Raw genomic sequence first — 10,824 nt, forward strand, 5'->3', positions numbered from 1 at the left:
AAGTTATAAGGAAAGGCTGGGTTTTTTTTTTCACTGGCACGTAGGAGGTTGTGAAATGATGTTTTAAAATCACAAGGGCACAAGTCAGGTTAATGGGAGTTGTCTTTTCCCTAAATTAGGCAATTTCAAGACAAGGGGGCATATTTTTAAGGAGAGAGGAGAGATATTTTAAAACAGCATGTTTTTTTTTTTACACAGATGTTGCTTCGCATGCAGGATGAGAAATTTATGCTTGTGAGCAAAATTACAACATTTGAAATACATTTGGATAACTACATGAATAGGATTGATTTTGAAGGGTACGGGCCAGGAGCAGGTGGAAAGTTTAGTTGAGTATCATGTGTGGCATGGACTGGTTCGACTGAAGGATTTGTTTCTATGCTGTGATATTATAACAATGTGTTTCCTCAGGAGAAGAAAATATGATTTTGCATTTCGTAAGTTTGTTCCGGAGACATAAAGTTTATTTTTATTTACTCATGGCCAGCAATTATTACCCATCCTGATCTGCCCTTGAGCACGTGGCAGACAGCTGCCGTCCTGAATTGCAGGATTGCAGCAAAGGTGTTATATACAATGTGAAGCATGTTGGAGAATTGCATCCTCATGTCTTGCTCTCAATGCTGTGTCTATTCAAATTTGTTACTCTTATTATTGTTATTATTATTAGTTCAGTGATAATGGCCAGTAATGCAGAATACGTAACGTAGAACCACAATTGCAAAAGAGGTTTCAAGATAGTTGAAGATTCATCCTATTCTAACGCAGGTTAATTATAAACTGCACATATTTTATTAGATCTCAACCATATTGATATTATAGGGTCATAAAGATGTACCGCATGGAAACAGACCCTTCAGTCCAATTTGGCCATGCCGACCAGATATCCAAACGTAATCTAGTCCCATTTTCCAGCACTTAGCCCATATCCCTCGAAGCACTTCCTACTCATATTCCCAACCAGATGCGTTTTAAATTGCATCAACCTCCACCACTTCCCCGGCAGCTCATTCCATGCATGCTCCACCCCCCACGTCAAAATGTTGCCCCTGAGAGAAAAAAAAAATCAGGTTGTCAGGTGCATGTTGGTTTTAACGAATATAGAGAGTCTTTTAAAGAAATAGTTTTAAGCTAAGAAATAACTTTGAGTGTTGTAACTGACCACAAAAGAAACAGGAAGGGCATTTCGCAATAAGCTCATGGTTTGTAGGCCTGCCTTTTGGACAATCAAAATAGTAAAGGATGATCTCAGAAGTCAGAAGGTTAGAAAATAGAACATAGAACATAGAACATAGAACATAGAAGAATACAGCGCATTACAGGCCCTTGGGCCCTCGATGTTGCGCCGATCCAAGCCCACCTAAACTACACTAACCCACTATCCTCCATATACCTATCCAATGCCCGCTTAAATGCCCATAAAGAGGGAGAGTCCACCACTGTTACTGGCAGGGCATTCCATGAACTAACAACTCGCTGAGTGAAGAACCTACCCCTAACATCAGTCCTATATCTACCCCCCCTTAATTTAAAGCTATGCCCCCTTGTAATACCCGACTCAATACGCGGGAAAAGGTTCATACTGTCGACCCTATCTAACCCCCTAATCATCTTGTACACCTCAATCAAGTCACCCCTAAACCTTCTTTTCTCTAGTGAAAACAGCCCCAAGTGCCTCAGTCTTTCCTCATACGATTTTCCTTCCATACCAGGCAACATCCTGGTAAACCTTCTCTGCACCCGTTCCAATGCCTCCACATCCTTCCTATAGTATGGCGACCAAAACTGCACACAATATTCCAGATGCGGCCGCACCAGAGTCTTATACAACTGCATCATGACCTCAGGACTCCGGAACTCAATTCCTCTACCAATAAAAGCCAGTACGCCATATGCCTTCCTCACCGCACTATTTACCTGGGTGGCAACTTTCAGAGATCTGTGTACATGGACACCAAGATCCCTCTGCTCATCCACACTACCAAGTATCCGACCATTAGCCCAGTACCCCATCTTTTTGTTATTCTTCCCAAAGTGAATCACCTCGCACTTAGCTACATTGAATTCCATCTGCCACCTTTCTGCCCAGCTCTGCAGCTTCTCTATATCCTGCTGTAACCTGCCACATGCTTCCTCACTGTCAACAACTCCTCCGACTTTCGTATCATCCGCAAACTTGCTCACCCAACCTTCTAACCCCTCTTCCAGGTCATTTATAAAAATGACAAACAGCAATGGTCCCAAAACAGATCCTTGCGGAACACCGCTAGTGACGGCACTCCATGAAGAAACTTTGCCATCAACTACTACCCTCTGTCTTCTTCCATCCAGCCAATTTCTAATCCAAACCTCCAACTCACCCTCAATGCCATATCTCCGTATTTTCTGCAGTAGCCTACCATGGGGAACCTTATCAAACGCCTTACTAAAATCCATATATACCACATCTACCGCTTTCCCCTCATCAACCTCCTTCGTCACCTTTTCAAAGAATTCTATAAGGTTTGTGAGGCACGACTTGCCCTTCACAAAACCATGCTGACTATCCTTGATCACATTATTCCTATCCAGATGTCCATAAATCCTATCCCTTACAATTCTCTCTAAGACTTTGCCCACAACAGAAGTGAGACTCACCGGCCTATAGTTACTAGGGCTATCCCTACTCCCCTTTTTGAACAAGGGAACCACATTTGCTATCCCCCAGTCTTCTGGGACTACTCCTGTAGACAAAGACTACTCCTGTAGACAAAGACTACTCCTGTAGACAAGAGGAACTGGATAAAATAACAGGAAGGGAGTAACGAACAGTGACAGCCAAATGAAACAGATTTAAAAGGAAAACAAGTGTGGTAATTAATAAGTATGATCGGCTTAGGCTTGGGTGCAGGGAATAACCAAATAAGGGGATAGAATGAAATAGACACTTATGATAGGTTTATTGCTTAGTGTAGGGGTGTCGAGAGACCCCTCAGAAAGTATTAAAAACTCTGTATTTCACTGTCGGGTGTGACTCTCCGCATAGAGCCACCCATCTTTAAAGATGTTCGAATAAATGTACTGCTTTGGAACTCTTTGATGGGACTGAAAATTATTGATTAAGTGGGTTCGTTTCTCACACCCCTAAGTCCATTTTATATCTTTCCACTTTCACGATACACCTATGCCCTCAAGTTCTGGACTCCCCCACCCCAGCGAAAAGATATTGCCTATTTATCCTATCCATGCTCCTCGTGATTTTTTAATCATTTATTAGGTCGCCCCTCAGCCTCCAAAGCTCCAGAGAAAGTCGCCCCAATCGATTCAACCTCTCCCTACAACACAAATCCTCCAACCCTGGCAACATGCTTTTAAATCTTTTTTGAACCATTTCAAATTTCACAATATCCTTCTGACAGGAATAAGACAAGAATTGCACGTAATATCCCAAACAAATGACATAACCAATGTCCCGTAATGACATTCCAAATCTTATTCTCAATACTGGCCAATAAAGGAAAGTATAATAAATGCCTCCTTCACTATCCCATCTACCTGGGACTCGGCTGTCAATGAACTATGAAACTGCACTCCAAGGTACCTTTGTTCAGCAACACTTCCTAAGATCTTACCATTAAGGGTATAAGTCCTGCTATGATTTGCTTTTCCAAAACGCATTTATGGAAAATACATCTGCCACTCATCAGCCCATTTGCCCATCTCGTCATGATCCCATTGTAATCTGAGGTAACCTTCTTCGCTCTCCCCTACGCTTCCAATTTTGGTGTCATTGGCAAACTTACTAACTGTACCTCCTATGTTCACATCCAGGTATTTTGTATAAATGATGAAATATATTTTAGTAATATTTCACCTTAAAAATATAGCTCCCTTTCACCTTTCAATTCGATGAACAGAACCCAGGTTAAATTATTTCTGCCACAAACTTGTTCAATGAATTTAATTTATCAGATTCATTATTAATCTTTTCTCCAATGTATGGTCAGAAGTGAGGATGCTCACCCATGATTGTAAAATGCTCAGAACCATTTGATACTCCTAAGCTACTAAAGCAGGCTATGTTCAAATGCAACAAGATCTGGACAACATCCAGGCTTGGGCTGACAAGTGGCAAGTCACATTCACGTCGCACATGGCAAGCACTGATCACCTCTCTCCACAGATGCTATCACATCTACTGAACTTCTCCAACAATTTCTGTCTTTATAATGTTTACTGTTAACTGTTCTCTCTGTCCACAGATGCTGCCAGACTTGCTTAGTTTCTCCTGTACGTTGTGTTAAAGGAATAAACTTTTACAACTGAGATGAGAACAAGTTTGTTCAGCCAGAGAGTGATGAATCTGTGGAACTCATTGTCGCAGATGTCTGTGAAAGTCAAGTCATTGAGTGTCTTTAAGATAGAGATAGATAGCTTCTTGATTGGTATGAGGATCAAAGGTTAAATGGAGAAGGCAGGAGAATGGGGTTGAGAAATACATCATGATGGAATGGCAGATCAAACTCAATGAGTTGAATCGCCTATTTTTGCCTCTCTATATTATGACCTTATGTCAACCAGACCAGGTAAAGAAGACAGACATATTTTCCTAAAGGAAAATAGTGAATACAGGGAAAATCGAACAGGGCAAACAATTTGAAGAAAATGATAATCTCCCTTACGGGACTTTAGAATAGTTAAGGCACAAATGATGGTCATTCAGGAAGATTTTTCAGTTGTCTGTATCAGTAAATATACCTTGATCTATTCGCAACGACAATTTCTGATGTCTCCACACAATTATTTTCTTTGGTACCTTGTCCAATTCCCTGCTGAGATCCAGAATTGGATCTTATGTTTATGGAAATGGAAGCAATTTCAGCTCCTAACTTCTTGCAGTGTGGGAAACAAAATAACATGCATGAATTCAGCTTGAATTCATGATTCTAGGAACTTCCCCAAATGGAAACTTGTGCACCTCTCTCTATATTTTCCTAGAACAGCAATAGTACTGATCAGCTCCCACAAATATCCTGTCGAAGTGGATTTTTTCAAAAGTGGGAATTCCATTCCCTCGTATCTATCCATCTGAACGGAGGCATTTTGTCCTTTAAACTATTGTCTGTCGTTTCCATTCGAAAATTCTCTAAAGTCGTAAAGTAAAACAAAACAAAACAAAAAATCTGAATGAACACTGGAGATCTGAAATAACCATAAAAAGAAGTGTGAGAATAATTCCAAATAATTGTGAATAACTAAAAGCTTCTAATAGGCTTTCGAAGCCAAAATTGACCTCGCCTTGTTAATCACTATTAAGCCCATCCTAGTCTCGTTCTGCGAGGGCTATCAGTGCCTCGTTCCATTGCGTACTCATTCGTGTTATTTGTACATCTTAAGTGCACCTAATCTGTCCACATTATATTTTTGACTCAGAATATTAAAAACAAAAAAAAGAGCCAGCTTTAAATTTAAATAAAATGAACAGTGAAATTTGTAACCAGAATAGTTTGCCAAGTTAATACCGACAGTATTCACAATAATCACAAGAGTTGAAAAAGTTGTTTGACTTCTATGCAAAACGTGCAGCATTCAACAATAAATTAGTGACCCCACAGAGTTTGCAGCTCTAAACGAAAACTCATAAAAAGCACCCGTTTTTAATACATTATTCTAAAAATATGTGCATTTTTGCACACATGAATTGAAAGTAGCAACTATAGCACGTTTAAAACTTAAAGGGATACAAATAAAATCATATCAAAGATGTGGGACGAATTTTAATGGATTAACAAGTAAATGCTTACGTCGAGTTCTGAAACATGTGCATGTCCATCACTGGGTGTCAACACTGTCGGTATTAACTTGGCGAACTATTCTGGTTACAAATTTCACTGTTCATTTTATTTAAATTTCCACATATACATGAAGACAATGTTTTGAACTGGGGGTTTCAAAGAGTGATGAAATCCCATTACACAGGAAACATTGCTGTGCTTGTAAGTTGACCAGGTCCCAAAAGAGAGTGAAGGGACGTCCCTTTAGAACGGAGAAGAGTAGGAATTTCTTTAGACAGAGGCTGGTGATTCTGTGGAACTTATTACTGCAGGCTGCTAGGGAGGTAAAGTCATTGAGCATCTTCAAGACAAAGATGGATTACGTCATGGTTTGTGAGGCGATTAAGGGTTATGGCGAGAAGACAGGAGACTTGAATTGAGAAACAGCCATGATCAAATGGCGGAACAGACTCAATAGGCCGAATGGTCTAACTCTTTGCCAATATTTGATAGTGTTATATGCTTGTACATCATTGCGTGCTCTGTCGTGGTTTATGACAATGTTATGTCTTAGGACTGAACGGAAGCCACTCATTGTTGTGTAAACAAATGCTTTCACACCATTTATTAGCCTCGTAGAGATCTACAGCACATTAGAGGTTCTTTGCCCGCCAAATCTGCAAACAACGCTAAATTTTCCAATCTCAATTCACCAGCACTTGTCCCATAGCCTTGGCATTGCAAGTGCACATCGAAACCGTTCTTCAATGTGATGAGGGTTTCTGCCTCTCCACACTTACAGAAAGTGAGTTGCAGATTCCCAACTACCTTCTTAGTGAAAAGGAGTTTCCTAACAGCTCCTCTAAATCCCCTGCCTATGATGCTACTCTATGAGTGATGAACATGCTTGTGAGCGAGTACACTACACTATTGTTTATCTGGAGACAAGTTGAAGCATTCGACTGTCTCTCAATCCTGCAATACTGATTTCATACATCATAGAGCTTAGGCAAAGCACACACAGCAACAGAAAATGTAAACTATTGTGGAAATCTTGAATCTTACAGGAAATTGAGGCTATTTTTACAATCTCTCTAGGAAACGTTAACATTTAGCTAGAAATTCCTGAAAACTGATTTAACCAAAAGAGCATTAACAAAACAAAAATCTTTATTGAAAGGAAACGACCTTTGCAAAAAAAAAGAAGCATTGCTAACCTATGCACATGCTTCATTCCTGTACATACTATACATTCAGATTCAATTCTTAATTCCCTGAGTTATGATCAGAGAAGGTAGAAACTTATATTTTTCCCAAAGGTAGAAAGATAATATTACTAGAATCCTTGAGAAAATTCTCAAAAACTCCAGGTTTTTTCACAGAAACTAACATCCATTTGCAGCTATTCGTGAATGTAAGTCTCCCAGTTTCTCACAAGAATCATTTTCAATGTTATTGGCTTTTTGTTTCTTTTGGAGGTTTATTTTGCTCTATTCAGAATATCGATGGTTGAGGGGTGATCTGATCAAATCCTTCACCGTGTTAACAGGACAAGATAGCGCTCACTAACGAGGGCAGCATAGTGGCTCAGTAGTTAAAAGGGCTGCTTCCCAACGTGTGGAACCTGTTTCCAAAGGCAGCCTCCAGCAACTGCCTGCTGGGAGTTTGCATGTTTTCCCTGTGTCTGTGTGGGTTTCCTCTGGGTGCTCCAGCAACATTCCACAGTCCAACGATGTGAAGCTTAGGTCGATTGCCCAAGACTAGAATTGGGTTAAGGGTTGTGCATCGTTGGACAGCTAACCATGGCATGAGATATGGGATGGTCCTTGTAGCATCAGTGCAAAATAATGGACTGAATGATATCTATCTGCAGTTTAGGGATTCTGGTTGCTGAATCTGTTTCCATATTGTGTTCTTCTTTTAAATTCTTTGATCAGATATGAACATTACTAGTAAGGCCAGATATTGTTGCCCATTCCAAATTGTTCCTGATCTGGTTTGCTTTAGAGACTGTTTTTGTGGGCTATGAAGAGGTTTTAACTATAAGAGAGCTTCAACCCTCTCGAGATGTTCCTTCCCTTTTGAGAAGCAGAGAGGCAATTCATTCAGAATTTAATTAAACAAACCATTTCTTAACTCTTTAGGTATTAATGTGAACATCTACCCATTGCAATATGTATTTCTCACTTCATCTCACTTAACTTGATAATTAACACATTTTATTTGACTTTACCTCACTTTAATTTAATTCACATTTAACTGTTGCTCTAACATTATAAGCTTGACTTCAAATAAATACTCCTGTGATTTGGATGAAGTAACCAATTATACTCTCCGTGTAGTTCTTGCCTCATGTTTTGCTGTCTTTTTGAAGGTAGCATCAGATCACGTACTTCTCAAATGTTGATCTTGAGGGCTCACTCCCGAACAAATCCTTTGTTCTAGTAGCTATCATCTCAATTTGTGCTCATCCTCCAGAAACAACGTGGCACTCAGCCAATGAATTGTCCAATTTCTGATCAGGATGTCTGATCACAGCTAATGGTATTTTGTTGCTAAACAAATCACAAATACAGTATTCACTTAGAGACAAAAACAGCCACAAAACATACTGTATATGAACCTATTCTGGTATCAGTCTGTCTACAGACAGCCATAAAGTATCCCTTATATTGTCAATACAAGAACCTTCAGGTCACAGGTTACAGGAATGTTCACAACATACCTCAGCTACACTTTTAACAAACGTCAGAGTTTAAACAGAGCGGGACTTGACATGTGGGAGTTGAGGACAATGAGAAGTGATCACAATGAAACATGCAAGGGCTTGACATTCTCATTGCTGAGAGGATGTTGCCCCTCATGGGATAGGCTAGGACCCGAAAGTACAGTTTCAGAATAACGGGGCACTGATTAATGACAGAGGAGGCCAAGGAATTACTTCTCTCAGAGGGTTGAATGTCTTTGGAACTCCTTGCCACAGAGACGTATGGTGGCATCATTCTTGTGTATTTTAAGGGTAATGGTGACAGTTGGGGAAACCAAGTTTTTGGGGAAAGGACAGGAAATTGGACGCGAGAAATATCGGATTATCCACGATCCTATTTAATGATGAAGCAGGCTGAAGGGGCAGAATGGTCTACTCTTATTCTTATTTCTTCATGATTTTAAAGACTTGATATATCCACTCTGTCTTTATGTCCAAAGTTGTTTCTAGATCTGCTGTCTTTCCTCAGCACATATTTTTCTCCCAACCTGCTTAAACTTTGCTGATGAGAAAATTCCTCTGATGAGAAAAGTCTTCTCTGAACTGCCTCCAATGAAATAATGTCATTCCATAAATAACGGTAGTCTCCCCAGCACCGTTTACAGTTGCAGTAACACTTCCCTACGCTAACACTCCGACCGCTGTGAAATAAGAGACTCCTTTAGCCTTCCTGATGATCTCATTACAAGAGATATGCATGTTATGGAGAAAGTGAGTGGCAGTAAAGTTTTTTTCCAAAACCCAATCACAAGTAAAATCATAATCGTTTGTGAACCTTGCTAGATGCACCATTCCATTTGAATCTTTATACTCAAGGAATATGCATCTGTTATCGAACGTGAAGTGTTTATTTATAAAGCTGCCCAACTCCTATTGGCACAATTTACTCCCGATGACCTATCCCTTGGATGTCCATACTTCCTTTATTCAGCTTTCAGATGAATGATGTCGCATTTAAACTTGAAATAAAACCCGGTAATATTATAATCACTACTTCACAGAATTCTACGATCTCATGGTCACTACTTCCTCATAGGCATTTTTAAAGAACAGATACTAATTAACTCTAAAGTATTACATTCTAACCTCGTCCAATCCCAGATTGGTGCCTCAATGCAGTAGCCTAGGAAGACATCTTGTACACACGCTACATATTAATGTTGATTTGATTGTTGAGTCTCCACATAAACTGTGTAATTGCTCAATATAAATTTATTACTGATTAGCAGTCCCTGTGTGTATTATAGAAAATGGCTGTCCCCAATAGTTTTGTTTCAACTATCACTTTACTAATGCCGTATCTTTATCGCAACATCTCTGAAATTTCTTTGGCACCTTGTGCAATTATCTGCATAATTTACACAGGGATAATTTTCTGGATCATTTTCCATGAAGGTTAAACAGGTGTATTACGGAGAATGGTGGCCCTCAGAATAACCAACGGTGTGTTTAATATAGATGATAGCAGTCCCTTTATGTATTTGAGAAAGTGGCCTGGCGTGACAGGTACATCGTTGCTTAAAAGTCGAGTCACAGGTGGACAGGGTGGTGAAGAAGGCCTTTGGCATGTTTGGCTTCATTGGTCGCAACATTGACTATAGGATTTGGGATGTCATGTTGCTGCTGTACAGCAATTTGTTGAGGCCACTCTTAGAATACTGAGTACAATCCCAGTTACCCTTCTGTTGGAAAGATTGTGTTAAACTTGAGTAGGTGCAGATAAGATTTCCAACTTTTAGAATGAAGAAAAGCTTGTAACAACAGAACGGGACAGTTTGAGTTATAGCTAGAGACTAAATGGGCTAGGGCTTTCTTTCTCTGCAGCGCTGGAAGCAGAGGGGAGATATTACAAGAGTTTATAAAATGACGTGGGGCATGGATAGAGTGAATAACCAAGGTGTGTATCCTCGGGGTGGCGAATCCAAAGTTAGAGGGCATACGTTTAAGGTGAGAGAGGAAATATTTTAAAAAGCACTTGATGTGTAATATTTTCATGCACAAAATGGTGCGTGTATTGAGCGAGCTGTCAGTGTAGATGGTGCAGACATGTCCAATAACAACATTTAAAATGCTTCTGATGGGTACATAAACAAGAGGGTTTAGAGGGGTACGGGCCACATGCTGGCAGATGGGGCGAGGTCAGATTGTGTTGGCGGGTTGGCGTGGGTGAATTGGACAGCAGGGTTTATTTCCGTGCTGTCTGCCTGTGCCTCTGTGACATTATCCACATTCTATGTCTGTCTCCAGATTTGACATGAGGAAAATATTAATATTAAGGTATAATTTTATTATTTTCCATTAATT

This window comes from Chiloscyllium plagiosum, unplaced genomic scaffold, assembly GCF_037043375.1.
Source record: "Chiloscyllium plagiosum isolate Xiang-an unplaced genomic scaffold, Cpla_swu_hap1 HiC_scaffold_49, whole genome shotgun sequence".
NCBI lineage: Eukaryota > Metazoa > Chordata > Chondrichthyes > Orectolobiformes > Hemiscylliidae > Chiloscyllium > Chiloscyllium plagiosum.